Genomic DNA, 13,890 nt, shown 5'->3' with positions numbered 1-13,890 from the left:
GAAGGCACAAGCTGGGGAGAAAGTTGTGTCCCTAGTGAGGGTATGTGTGTGGCCCCCTCCCACCAGGGAAGTTGTCCAAGCCCAGGCCTGTGAGAGGCCTTGGCTCCAGCCGACAATATCTTGGGCGCCCAGAGAGGTGCTCCCAGACCCCCAAGTTGGCTGTCTCAGGCGGGCTGGGGCCTCAGGATGACTTGTTCGATGCTGAAGGTCCCAGGTGACACCCTGGGCTCTGCCCCTCAATCTCAGGAGAGAGTTGTCTCTGCAGAGGCCACCAACCGGAGGCCACCATGGTTTTCAAAGGCTCAGCCTCTCGCAGCTCCTTTTTTTTTTTTTTTCTCCCTCCTTAAGTCCAGCCTAGTTAGTGATTAGCCCTGCAGTTGGCACCCGTGTCCCAGCCACTCCATTCCCCAAACCGGCAGGCCACGGAGCCTCCCCAGGCTTCTTACAAAGGAGGCTGGAAACTTTACCTGCCAGTTGGGTGACACCACGACCGACCGGGAGCCACTGGTCACCCCACCTAGGCCTCTCATTTCCTGCTCCACTAGCTACGGAACTTCGAAGTAGTCCCACACTTCCCCACACTCCCTCCTTGTTTCATCCTTCCTGGATTTGTCCCAGCCTCGGGGCCCTGAAATGGAAGCGAATGTAGCTCGGAGCTCCCTGCCGCCTGAGCCGCAGCAGGATTGGAGGTTGGAAAGGGCGGCCAGGGAGACGGGGGCCCTTCCCCGGCCTCTGCCTGCAGCTGACACCCATGGATTGATTGATTGATTTCCTAATTGTCTGCTTAACCCCGTCTAAGAGGGTGGATTTATTATTTAAGCAAGTCAACTCAAAAACAGCAAAACAATGTGGCCCCCAAGATCTAGCAGCAGCTGAGGAGTAGAACAAAAAGATGAAAAAAAAAGTGGGAAAGGGGACGGAAGAAAATATTCCACTTGGCGAGTATTTTGCCTAATGAGACACCAGCCTGGGACAGCTACCCGGTAACCCAACCCTTGGTCACAGAAGGCCCCTGGGAGCTCCTTCCCCTAGTCGCCAGCCTGGGATGATGGTAGGAACCACAACACATCTTACTGTATGAGAAAGAAACCGTAGGAAATATGGAGAAATATCTTTCCCTGGAGTCTTACTCCCTGGATAAAGTAAGAGTTTAGGAATGGCAGTCGGCTGTGAGCTTGACCGCGGCTTCTTCCCTCCCATGTGTATGCGGATCCACCTGCTCACTCCTGAGAGCTTGAAACTTCCTTTCGTTCAAGAGAGCCAGCTGTCCCTAGCATTGACCTCCCACGAAGCCCAAGCTTTCCCTAACAGATTTGGGATTTTCTCATCCCATCTCCCTCCCCTTCTCACTGGAACAAAATTATTTTCTAAGATCACGCAACCACAGATTCTGGTAGCTAGAGAGAGCATCCCTCTCCCCGTGTGAGCCCCTCTGTGTCGGTGTACAAACGTGTGCGTGTGCCACTGTGCCTGCAAATCCGTAGCTGCTCCCAGACATAGGAGGGGTGAAAGAAAGTCCGTGCTACATTGCCGATGCTTTGAGCTGGGACAACATTTGCAGGGTGGGGGGTGGCTAAAATGGGAAGAAGGAAGGTGGCCGCTGTGGTCGCCTGTGATCATCAAGGCGCACCTGGATGGTGCCCGGCCCTGAACTTCAAGGACGCCTGTATTCCCCACCACCACGTGCCCCAGGAAGTTGCACTGGCATCAATGTTGCATAGCTTAGGACCTGTGCAATCATCCCTTGACCCCAAGACTCTACTGGGTGGCCACAGGACTAGCTGACCCCCACCACAGCTGCCCACTTAGGGCTCTTTAGAATTGAGCCTCCTCTGGAGAGGCTCTGGGCCGACAACGTGGAAGGTCAAGCCTCTAGTGACACACCCAGGCCCAGGCTTTCCCCAGCAGGGCTGGAGCTCCTGAAAAGAGACCCACCTGAGCAGGGGGAGGAACGAGAGGAGGCTGGTTACTTGGTCTGGTGGCTGCCCCTGAGCTTAGGGAAGGGGATTCACCTGGAGCCTCTGGCTTAGTGACTCGAAGCCAGAGGAGCCGTCAATCCTGTCCCTGCTCCGCATATGTGAGGGCCTTGGAGTTAGTGTTTGGCCCTCCATTCTGGGCTCCCCTTGCCGCGTGGGAGGCCTCCGTGTGGGAGGACTGCCCTCTATTGGTCCCTGAGCTGGGACATGGCGGCAGTCACCAGGGCCACCTCACAGCTGAGCATACCCCCAAATCAGCATCAAGCTGGCTGCTCTACAGAGGGTGCCGGGTAGAGCAGAGGCAACTTTCACCTCCAATGGAAGCGGTCCTGTTTGACACGCACAGGCTTGCCCGTGACCCTTCCTTCCCCATCTACTGCCCCGCCTGCTTCCACAGCCATTCTTGGAAATTCTCCATCACAGCTACCTCCTCTGTCTCTGCCCCACTCACACCTATCGCTACCACTCCTCCTCTCAACCAGCTAAAACCCTGATGCACACTCTGCCAGCTTGCTCACTCACATGTGCTGACACTCCCGGGCACACCCGTGCCACCGTCTGGCCAGCTTCGCGGCCTTTGACACCGAGCTCTCCAGAGTCTCCGGGTACCTGCACCTGTGCTATTTGATTTGCCACACGCAGCATCGTTTCCATCCCTTGGCGGGGTCCCCCCTCTCAGAATTTTCAAGCACTCACCCCACTTTCCAAACACATCCCTGCCCATCATTGTTCCCAGCTCCTCCCAGATCTCGCCTGCTCCCTTCAGATAATTAAAGTTAGGCTGTGTGTTTGTATGTATGTGTGATCTTATTTTTTAAACACACACCCCCACACATACATATGCGTGTATATATACAAACACACACAGCAATTAGAACTATCCATTCCTGCCATCGTCCCTCCTGTGCTAAAAACATGTCCCCACATCGCCACACCATGAACCCAGCATCGTGTAGTCACGGGCTCCTGATCTCTCTCTCTCTCTCTCTCTCTCTCTCTCACACACACACACACACACACACACACACACACACGCACACACACTTTCACACACCCACCCCCAGCTCCCTCCCTGGTGTTTCTCCAGGGGCATGACCTACCTCCCACCCACCTCCAGGGCACCTGAATGGGCTCCCCTCAGAACCAAGAACCAGGAGGATTCTGCCTCAACGGCCCCCCACGCGCACACCCGCAGTGGACATGTCTCTGGTTGAGCCTGACCAGGGTGGGTCTGGGTATTATTAGGCTGCAGAGACAGCGCGGAGGCATATGGTCTCGTACACAAGAAATAATGTTCATGTTAAATCAGACCTCATGCATAATGCATGGTGCCTCATCTCACATTATTTTGGGTGTTCGTCAAAATCAGTGTTCTTTCTTGTGAGGGCTCCTGAAAGGAAGGGGAAAGGGCGTTTGCTAATTGCACCCGCAGCCTGGACCAGGGAGCCAAATGTGCCCTGGGAGCCTCCCTCTGGCCCCACAAGTGGGTCTCATCCCTCTGTCCCCTCTGTCTTTCCACATGGAAGGAGGGGCTGACTTGGGTTTGGAGCAGGCGTGAGGCCCCATGTTATTTTTATTTCTTTTCTCTCGGCTCTCTTGTCCCCGGAGGGTTCTGGGGAATAGCAGTGGCTTGTCGTCCGCACACCCGATTCATTTGCCGTTTTATGAACTCCCCTTTGATTCATTGCCTCCCTAAGTCAATGATTCACTCCTGATGGCTTTTCAGAAATCCTTCTTCAAAGGCTCCAGATTATTCAGCTCTTAGCAGGAGCAGACTGTGACCCTGCACTGCTATGGCCCTCCCTGCTTACGGTTGGAAATTGTCACTATCCTTGCCTTTCCCCAGGGCTGGCCAGCCTGGAGAGGAGGAAGTGCTCCCTCCATGCAGAAGCTGCTAGAGTTGACCTCAGCAGCTCATGGACAGACCTGGCCCTCTGCCAAAGCCCCTTCCTGCCACTGTGGGTTACCTGCCTTTTCCCATTGTAATCAAAATCCCTGGGGATGCTCTCCATGTCTCAGGAGAGGCAGAGAGCAGAATAGTGAAGCAGAGGGGCTGTGGGACCAGATAGATCTGGGTACAAATCCTGGCTCCACCTCTTATCAGCTGTGTGACTTTAGGCCAGCTCCTTACCCTTTCTGTGCCTCAGTTTTCTGATACGGTGACAATGGCAGCCCCTACATCATAGAGCTATTTTGAGGATTAAGGGACATGAGGTACACAAGAGTGCTCAGCATAAGTAGGTGATGGATGACTGAAAGCTGTTTTACTGTGGGGCCTGGGTAGGGCATTGTACAAAAGCAAGGGAACAGGGAAGAAAACCAAAAGGTAATGAACTTTTGCACGGATCCCACTCCGCCCAAGGCACTCTGACATAATACTTATCTGTGCACTGACTTTGTACTTTATTTTCTTTACCTCACATTAACTATTCCTATTTTGCAGATGAGGAAACTGCTACCCAGAGAGTTTGAGTGACCTAACCAAGGCAGCAAGACTAGTTAATTATAAAGCCTGGAATAAAACCCATTTTATCTGACACAAAGGTCCATGTTATTTTTATACTCCCTGCTGGGGTGAACAGCAGTGTCCAGTGCTTGGGGCATGCGCCCAAAGCGGAGGGGCTTCTAGAACTCAGGATTGGGCCAGGGAGAGAAGTAGGGACCAAGGGTATTAGAGCTAATTAGATCTGCCCCCTTCTCCACCACCGTGCAATCAGGTAAATCCCATGAGGCTCAGGGAAGCTGGATGAATCACCAAGGTCAGGAAGCCTTCCTGATGTGTCGATTCAGAGCACTGTGCACTGAGAAGCTACATATAGTGGCTAAGAATGCGGACCCTGGCATCTGCCCAGGCTTCCATCCTGGCCTCACCACCTCCTACCCATGGGACCTTGGGCAAGCTACGTATGCTTTCCATACCGCAGTTTCCTCATCTGTCAAAAGAAGACAATGACAGTACCTGCCCGGTAGGATTGCTGTGAGGATTAGATGAGAGATGATATACATAAACACTCAGAAGAGAGCCTGGCATAGTGTAAGTGCACATTAAATATTAGCTATAAAATCAACTTTATATGTACAATATATATTATTGTATAATTGCTGGGGCTGACGCAGTGCAGAAAAATAATGCCTAGTCCTTTTTCTACCCCCAGAATTATTTTACTTCATTCTCAAAACCATTCTGGGAAGAAAAGTTCAAGCTCTCCATTCCCAGTCCACAGATGAGGAAACGGAGGCCCAAGGATTTTGAGGGAGTCGCCCAAAATGACACAGAAAATTAGGCAGGTGCAATCTCCTAGTCTGTTCCCCACATCTGACTCTTTGTGGCAACCCCATGCCCCCAGTAATGTGCTCTGAGCCTCTTCTAAGTACTAAGGCTCTGTGCTGGGTTCTGGGGAGACAGCACCCAGAGGGTCAGGGAAGGCCCCACAGACAATGGTACCATTAAGCTAGGTCATGAAGAATGCATGTGGGGTTGCCTCTGGGCCTCCTAGCTCAGGGCCTGATCCCAAGGAGATAAAACCACTCGCCCCCAATGCCCTCAGACCCCACGAGTTCCCCCTTCCTGAGCCTTCATGCCTCTTCCTGCCCTGCTCAGGACCCTTCCACACACCCACTTTGATCCCAACACAGAAGATTCAACTCAGGGTCAAGCCCCCTAGACCCCGTGAAGCCACCCACCATGACACTAATCTAACTATAGATTCCTTCACGTCCCAACTCCTGCTTATACTGCAACCCTGCCCAGAGGCTGACCACCAAACCATGCCACAGGGCATCCCAGCCTAAAAGGCAGGGGCCAGGTACCTGGCTCCAGGCCTCACTCTACTGTTTATCTTTAGTATGACCCAAGTTGGGTCATTTGCCATCTCTGGACCTCAATATATGAAATGGGCATTCCCTCGTTTACCTACATCCGTCCTACGTCCATCCATTCGTCCATTCACCAACCACCCATGCACCCATGCAACCATCCATTCACCCGTCTACCCACCCATCCTCTCATCCGTTCATCCATGTACCTCTTCAACCACCCACCCATGCAATTACCCAACCACTCACAATCCATCCACTCATCCCATCATACAATTCAACAGGCCCTATGTTGAGAAGCAGGAACAGACCAGTCCCCCTGTCTTTAAAACGCTCCTGGGTTAGCCTCTTCCCTTTCCTACCTCTCAGTCATGTAGAGTGGGCATGTGAGAGCCCAAGGGAGATCATTGTTTGGGAGGAAACAATGAAATCTACTGTTACATCTATGAATCTTTTGTGTCAGAGCACTGGGAACCTCCGTGCCCCACTCCTTTCTTCAGGGCCCTACAGAAGATGTAGTCAGTATAGCCTCTGCATGGCCCAAGGACTCCCCTTAGCTCTAAATTCTCATTCCAGGGATGCCAGGTATTGACCTAAACTAGAGAAATTACAAAGCAAGTGAGGGAGAGAAAGGCGCTTGTGGATATAACTTCTGCCAAGGCTGAAGATCACCACTGGAGCTCAGTTTTTCTACCAGAAATGGCAGCAGTATCTCAGCACCAGAGAGATGTGGGGAAATGTTCTGGACCCAGGCCAGTCCCCACCTAGCTGTGTGACCTTGGGTAAGTCCCTGCTATTCTCTGGACCCCGATTTCCTGACCAGTGCAGTATGGGGGGTGGTCTATGGGTCCTCCCAGCTCTGAGGTGGTCCCTCTCCATCCTCACTTCCCTTCCAGCCTGGGTGGGCCTGCCCCTCTGACAATGGGGCCTCTCTGACCAGCCCACACATGAGGAGGAGTACGAGATGACGTGGCTGGTGTCCACAGCCCTGAGTCCTCTGGCTGTCCAACCCCGCCCTCTCCTGACACAAACAACCCTCAGTCACCTCCCCCTCCCACCCCCCAGAATCTGGGCATAGCTGGGGCTTGCTATGCCCTGGTCACCCCATGAATCACCCCTCTATGGTCCCCGGGGGAGTGGTCCAGGGAGCATCCTACGCCCCATGCGGGGTGAGGGCCAGAATTGCGGCCCTCAAGCAGGCAGTGTCCACAGGAACAATGGAGGCCTGTAGCTGGCAGCCGGAATGCAGCCATTGTCCTGCCCTGGCCCCCAACCCCAAGGCCTCAGGTCCCCAGGCCGGGCAGGCTGGCGTGGGTCGGTGCATCAGGCACTCGTGTGCTGCTTCCCCTCTTTGGGCAGGCGAGCGGGTGGGCCGCCGGGCCAGAGCCCACCTCCACACCCCAGCTCACAAAGGATCCCACGCACAGGGGGAGGAGAAGCGAGACAGGACCCAAGGAAGCCAAGCCGTCCTCGGACCCACCCATCCCTAGGGTACCTGGAGCAGACTCAGAGAAGGGGCCTCGCAGCTCCAAGACCCAAGCTATACATCACAGTGGGGAGGGGGACCACATTAGAATAATGCAGGATTAGAGTGGGGTTGCTATAGCGACGTATTAGGGCAATACATCTAGGGAGCCCGGCCCCTTGGTGATGTATGACTCTGCTCAGCTGAGGGGAGCAGGGGGAGGGGACATTCCCGCCCCTCCTAGGGGAAAGCAGACACCAAACATGCTCTTTGTTGGGGGAGAACATCTGCCTTGGACTCCAAAAATAGGCTTCTCAGACTCCTGTCGAGACTGAGAGAGAGGTCCCGCCAATCCAATCTCCAACAACCCCGCTGGGGTCCCGGCTCAACTCAGCTTCAACTCATCCCAACTCCAGCCTCTGCCTCAGCCTCTGTCTCAGCCTCTGTGCCCCACGCCAACCTCAGCCCCAGCCTCCATCCCAGGCCCTCCAGGCTCTCTCCTTTCTGCTTCAGTGCTAAGGACCATTCCCATACTAGCTCCCCAGCATCCAGTGGGGTCAGTAGGACTATATAAGGGTGGGGGAGGGGCAAAGGAGGAGGGAGGGAGGGAGGAGTGCCCAGAAATACCCATCAACCAAACCATCAAAAGTGTTAATTTGAGAGGAGCCTGGAGAAAAAGGCTGAGGGCACCCATGCTGTCCCCTTCTCACCCACAGCCCTCCCCAAGGCAGCATTGGGGCACCCCACCCCCACCTTATCCCAGATCTGGGAATTTAACTTCGTTCTGTATATACTCCCAGGGCCACCGCTGGGGTATTAGGGTGGACTAGCCCTAGAGTGAAACTTGGACGACGCTCCCAACAAAGGAGACCATGCTAATATATTTTCATGTGATATTTGTAATATTGTGTGACAAAGTCAGACCATGAGATCCCTTTCCAAGTGTTATATCAAGTTATTTGTACTGCTTGCCCCATCTCAGAGCACCCCCCCCCCCATGCTCAACCCTCTGGGGACTTCGGGAAAAGATTCTCTTGAAATAACCTGCTTGGCTATATCCACCTTGATGAGAAGAGGCAGGACAGATAACCGCCTTCAAGAATCACAGGAGCGAGGGAGGGATAAATTAGGAGGTTGGGATTAACATAGACACACTACTGTACATAAAATAGATAATCAACAAGGACCTGCTGTATAGCACAGGGAACTCTACTCAATAATCTGTAATAACCTATATGGGAAAAGAATCTGAAAAAGAATAGATATATGAATATATGTATAACTAAATCACTTTGTTGCACACCTGAAACACAACATTGTAAATCAACTATACTCCAAAATAAAATTTGAAATTTTTTTAGAAAAGAAAATGCTTTAGGACCTTTCCTAGCTTCTCAAAAAAACAAAAACAAGAACAAAAAAAAAACAGTCATAAGTGCGAGTATAACCCTATCCCCCTCTCTGTATCTTGACTTTCCATCTGTGTTCACATGACTGCGTATTACTCTCATTTTGTGTGTGCCTCCTCACTGAACGGTATTTTTTAGTTAATTCAATCGATTACAATAATTACACAACGCCCCCCAAATTCTTCCTTTTTCCTTTGGAAAATAACGCTCTGGCCCTGTGCCGGGGAGCGGGGGCGGGGGGGCCGCGGGTGTCTCCAGCCCCAACTGGAAGGTGCTGACCTCGACATCCCCAGCTCCCACCAGAGGAGGGCATATGTCGTAAGACGAGGCAGGGTAGGAGGCGTTGCCTTCTGTGTGCACAGTCATGCGCCACCTGTGCCCATGAACACATGTGGGTAAATACACACACACACACACACACACACACACACACACACACACACACGCATACACTTTGGCCCTACCCTGGTGTTATCTCTGCAATGGAAGAAACTTCATCCATTATTAGAAAGAACCCATGAAGGGGGTTTCTTGTCTCACTGTCCTTCGTCCTCTGGGAGCCTCCTTGCTCACACTCACATAGACATACATGCTCACACGCCATATACGCACACAGAGAGCAGTGCGAAGAGGAAGGGAAGAGAAAGGCCAAAAGAAGAAGGTAGGTGAAGACAGTGCATGTGCCCAGAGGGCAGCTCCTGGGATGGGGGCGGCAGGGTGCCTGGGGTGCACTGAGTGGGAGGGAAGCTTCATGGCTTCCTCTCTTCCCCAGCCAGCGACCAAAGGTCAGCCCAGGCGGCTCAGCCACGTGCGGTCCACCCACCCACATCGGGTCATGTGAGACCAGGACCAAAGCCTCATCAACACGCCATTGTCCTCCAGAGCCCAGCCTTGTGCTGGAGGGAGCAAGCCCCCTCCAGCCCAAGAGCAGTCAGTGCCCCTCCAGAACCTGTGGTCCCCTCCTGAGGGGACCCTCTCAGCCCCCACCTTAAGGACAGCTGCCTGATGCTCAGGCTAATGCTATCCTCTTTGGGACCTTCCGTCCCCTTCTGAGAAATGGGAAGGAATCAGCTTTCCACTTGCACTGAGAATGCTGGGGTGGGAGTAGTGCGTGAGCAGGGGGAGGAAAGGCCCTCTTTCTCATATGCCCTCCGAGGGCTGCATATACCACCCCATGCCACCCCCCTCCCCGCCCATTCCCCACATACTGTGGAGGGGAGAGAGAGTAAAGCAGAGAGGGCCCAAGAGTTGCCCTGAAGGTCATCTTGCACGTCAGCACAGGGATGGGCCCCAGAGCCCCTTGCGCCCTGGCTCCTAGCCTGGACCACAACACAGGCTCCATTGACTCCTGGGCACCCTCTTTCCCAAGATGCACGCAAGCTGTGGGCTCGTGGTTCCGGCCCACGGGCCCCTGAGTCCCACAAGGCTCAATGGGGCCTAGCCCCACAGGACTCACCCAGGAAAAGAGGCCAGAGCTGGCTGGCTGGACGGTGTGGGTGGAGGCCGCTGCCAAGGGGCTGGCAGGAGAGAGAGAGACGGCAGGGATGGACACTGCACCTACCCAGAATCTCCTCGATCCAGGCTATTGGCCCTCAGGGCCAACCCCTAGGCCCTGCCCTACCCAGTCCGGAGTGGAGTCAAAGATCCCCAGTGCCTCCTCTACCCACCCCTAATCCCTGCTGACTCCTTGCAAAAACAGGGACCTCTGCCCCAACGCTGAGACTAAACGTAGGGCAAATCCACCCTGGCCCACCCTCTGTCTCCCATAAGGGAAGTCAGGTGGAGAAGGATGGTTGTGTCTGCAGGAGGGGGATCAGAGGAAAGCTGGGCTCCTGTAAGGGGAGGGCTGCCCCAGCAGGATGACAGAGAGATGATTAAACCCACAGAGAAGATTGATAAGAGAGCTAAACAGCTGCAGCTCTGCAAGGTGGGCTGGGGACAAATCTCATCTTGTCCTGGCGGCACTCTAGGGGGGCTGGGCCAGCCTGGCTGAGCTCGTGACCTACACATGCTCACCCGGCAGAGGTTGGGGCGGGGGAGGGCTGCTCCCACCTTCTTCCCCCACCCCCAGGCCTCTGATGGTGACTTCCAGAGCCCAGCCCTCACTCCTGCCGGCCCGGAGCTCGGCCCCCCCTCCACACCCCCCTGTACTTAGGCAGCGCATCCCTTCTCATAGGTGCCCCCTTCACCCACAGCATCTCTGCCACAGCTCTCACTCTCGTTATTATTAGATGTGATTTACAGCGGAAACGCTGAGTCAGACAAACCAAGACTCCCCAGGCAGAGGCAGTGGGAGAGGAGAGTCCAGGGGAGGTGGCCCTCTTGAGGCAGCGTTCTCGGAAGAACGTGAGGAGATGGGGGTCCGGGATGAGCTGGAGGGTCATCTCTCCTGTTTCTCCTGTTTGTTCCAGGCCCCGGATCCTCACCTGGGTCTCTTGGACATTCAGACCCCTTTTCGGATCCCCACCCAGGTTTTCAGCCTCTGATCTTCCTCAACAAGTTGGAAGAGAATAACCCAGGGATTCAGAAGTCTTGACATCAAGGTGGTTCTGCTGGGCCATTTCCTCATACCAGGGCTCGCGGTCCAAAGATGGAGAGAGGCAGGAAAAGTGCATTGCTGGGGTCCCATCCCCCCACTCTGCAGCAGAAAACACAGTCACTGTGCGCTCGTGTGGGCGTCCGAAGGCACCAGGACACGTGGGGCACAGTTCCTGCTCCCACCTTGCGCTGAAGAGCTCTGGCGGGCAGGTCCGTCTCTGCTCCCTAGGTCTCTGACTCCCTGGCAGGGAGGAACTGGGCATTGTTGCCAAAAATAAACGTTCGCTCTCCCACTCCCTGGCTCCCGGCTCCCACTCATTAGGATGCGTGGCGTTTGGCTGCGGTCCCACACCTTGCAGCTCATTATAAATATGCAGTCGCTGCTGGCGCTACCCCAATCATCTCTGCAATCAGAGCTTTTAATTAGGTTAATTAAATTGTATCAAATCTCGCAGGGACGCAGTTCACTGATGCTGATGAGGCAGCCAAAACAGACCCCAGCTCCTCTGCTAATGAAGGCCGCTGCCTGCCTGCGTGGCGAGGGAGCCCGAGCGCATAATAAACAGGCGCACCCTGTGGGAGGAGCTGCTGCCCAGGCCCTGAGCTCTGGGGACCTGGCAGGGAGGGGGGTCTGCCTCCAGCCCACCAGGCTCCAGCTGCAGCAGAGACTCCCGCCCCGGGTGACCTTCGCCTTCACTATAGAACTAACCGGGGCAGCTTCTGGAGCCCAGACAGGTGGGCAGGGTCGGGGCTCTGAGCACCTGCCACCCTTACACGGCAAACTTAGGTGTGCCCCCAAGGTTCACTGGCTCCATCTGGGGTTTCCACTTTCCCTCTCCCGCAGCATGGCCCGACCAGGCCAGGACCCCATCCCCTACACACAGACAGACACACACACACACACACACACACACACAGCCAGACTGAGACTACAAGGCTCATCCAGCCACTGCTGGTCTAGTCTCCATCTGCCATAGAGGCCATCTGCCCCTGTCGGGGTGGGCGTGGTCTATAATGCTACCAGGCAGTAGCAGGAGGTGGTGGCACCCCTCAGTCTCCACGTGCCAGATGGACCCTGCATCTCCCCACCTACCACTCCACCTCAAGAGCCCTCTCTGAGGGAGGGACACTTGCCCTCTGACCCCCTGGGATCAAATTAGCTAGAGATGCAAGACGGTCCCTCATTCCCTAGCCCCTGCCGGTCCTGAGACGGCTGTCCCAGTCCCCTGGCAATCCACAGCTGGCCATGGGGGGCCACAGGCTCCAGAGCTAGAGAGGGCCCTGCAAAGCTCCTCCCGTCCTTACACAGGAAGGGAAGTGCTGCCACCTCCAAAGGGACTGTCCCCAACGCTCTGCTCAGCCTGGCTCCAACCCCCTCCTCTCAACCCCTCTGTCACTGGCCTCAGTGTCGCTGAGCAGCTGAGGAGAGAAGATGGGGAAATTTTCAGTGCTCTCGGGACATGTTGTTTCTGCTGTAGAAGCTGGTTTTTTGGCTTGGAAAGGTTTTTTTTTTCCACCCAGTAATGTGAAAACATGAAACCTGAAACCAACCCCCCGACATTTGCCACCGCAGAGAGAAGACTTCGGGGGAACTAGGAGAGAGCTGTAAATGAGTCAGGCTGATTCAGGGCAGGGGGGGCTGCCCAGCTGCCTCCGGGGCACCAGAGTTTCATTAACACTTATGGTCTGGGCTTGACCGTCAGGTGACACACGACAGGAGGAGAGGAAAGGACTTCCTTCGCACCCTCAACCCCAAACACAGCAGTCCCCAGATAAACTCCTCTTGCCGAGAAACAGCTAGGTCCTTGGCTCTGACTTGCACCAGCCACTACTACCACCCTCGCAGCACCACTGCCCCGACACCAGCCGGTCTGCTCCCCTCGCACAAGAAAGGAAACAGCCATGGCCATTACCAGGGCCATCGAGGGATGCAGCCAAGACTGGGTAGGGAGAACTAGAAACCAACTCCAGTTAGGAGAGATACAGATTAGACAGCACTTCCCCAAAGTAATGATGGATTCAGGAATAAGGAACAGGGAGACTCCTTACAGGGAGTCTGAAGAAGCAGGAGAGATTTTTTTCCCCTTGACTGGAGAAGTTAGGAAAGGAGGGCAAGCAGAAGCATGAACTGGGCAGCCTCCTGAACCTCCTAACTCTACTCGCTGGACTTGGGAAAGGAGGCTCTGCCTCTCGGCGTTGCGTAGCTGCTCTGGGCTCCTTCCCTACACTTTCTGCTGAGACAGACCCAAGGGAGCTGGGCGGGAGCCCTGCCAGCAGGGAGGCCCCATGACCTGGCTGGCAAAAGAGAGCGCACCCTCTGACCCCAGGAAGTAGCTGCACGAGAAACCTGCTGACACAGCCCCAGGATGGTATCTCAGGTCCCCCATCTCCTCTGCTCACCTGGGGCTTCGGCCCACCCTTCCCCAACACGCCGTGCACGAGGCGGCTCTGTGAACCGACGCTGGGAGAACTTGAGGCGGAAGGGAGGCCGGCACCATTCACCCACTCGCCTGTCTCAAGTCCCAACAGGCCCCAGCCTCACCGGCCTCCACAGGTAGGCAGGGCGAGTCTGCATCTGCTGGCTGCCTCCCCTGCTGGAGGCCGTGCAGCTCTTAATTGTTCGCTGCCCCACAGACAGCAGCGTGGGGAGACAGCAAGCCGTAAACAGACACTCAGAACTGCACGT

The sequence above is a fragment of the Pseudorca crassidens genome, chromosome 2 (genome assembly GCF_039906515.1).
Source record: "Pseudorca crassidens isolate mPseCra1 chromosome 2, mPseCra1.hap1, whole genome shotgun sequence".
NCBI classification, from domain to species: Eukaryota; Metazoa; Chordata; class Mammalia; order Artiodactyla; family Delphinidae; genus Pseudorca; species Pseudorca crassidens.
The sequence above is the reverse complement of the archived record's forward strand: the minus strand, read 5'-3'. Positions refer to the sequence as shown.